Here is an 803-nt window from a genome sequence, read left to right on the forward strand (position 1 = left end):
TGTATGCAAATATGTTATTCGATTTTGGTGGTGTGTGGATAGAATTTACTAATGCCAGGATTTAGTAAACAAAGCAGAGGGTAATGTGAAGTGGATGTCTGAATAGTTTGTTTATACAACAGTGAGTTATGCAGACAGTTCACATTGTACAATGGGAGATTGTTTTTACTATTAGGCTGATGGCGTAGTAAACATTTTTCGAAGGTTCTGGATTTATTAAACAATAGGTTTATATTTTAATAAATTAATGCAACAGGTTTAAATCAGTAGATTACCGGAAGGTGGTTATGGGCTTGTTATTTATAGGTTTAGTGAATTTAATGAAACGTGGAGTTATCCGATGTGTTCTGAGGGGGGAGTTTTTTGTTTTTTCCCAGGATGGAGGGAAATCCCCTACAGTATATGTTAAGGGACAGTAGGAAACAACGTATCAAACATTTTTTAAATAGATGCCTGGGAACAAAATATCACTGCTTACTTATACAAAGTAAGGGATTATATTGGCAAATGAGTGAAATATGACATTAAGAAGGGTGACAGGAACAATATATGGGGAAACAGATATTTCCTATGTTCTTGATTACATTTAGCGTTTTGGCCATTTGGCAGATGCTCTTATCCGGAGCGACTTACAGTTAGTGAGTTCATACATTTTCATACTGTAAAGAAAGGGGCAATCCTATGAGATAATGTCTGGCATAAGGATAAATTACTAAATTTATTAAAGTCACTGTTTTGATATGCAGAAATATTGACACATGGGTAAAGCAATGTGTCAATAGGGGGGATGGTAGAGCAGGTTA

The sequence above is a fragment of the Coregonus clupeaformis genome, chromosome 6 (genome assembly GCF_020615455.1).
Source record: "Coregonus clupeaformis isolate EN_2021a chromosome 6, ASM2061545v1, whole genome shotgun sequence".
NCBI lineage: Eukaryota > Metazoa > Chordata > Actinopteri > Salmoniformes > Salmonidae > Coregonus > Coregonus clupeaformis.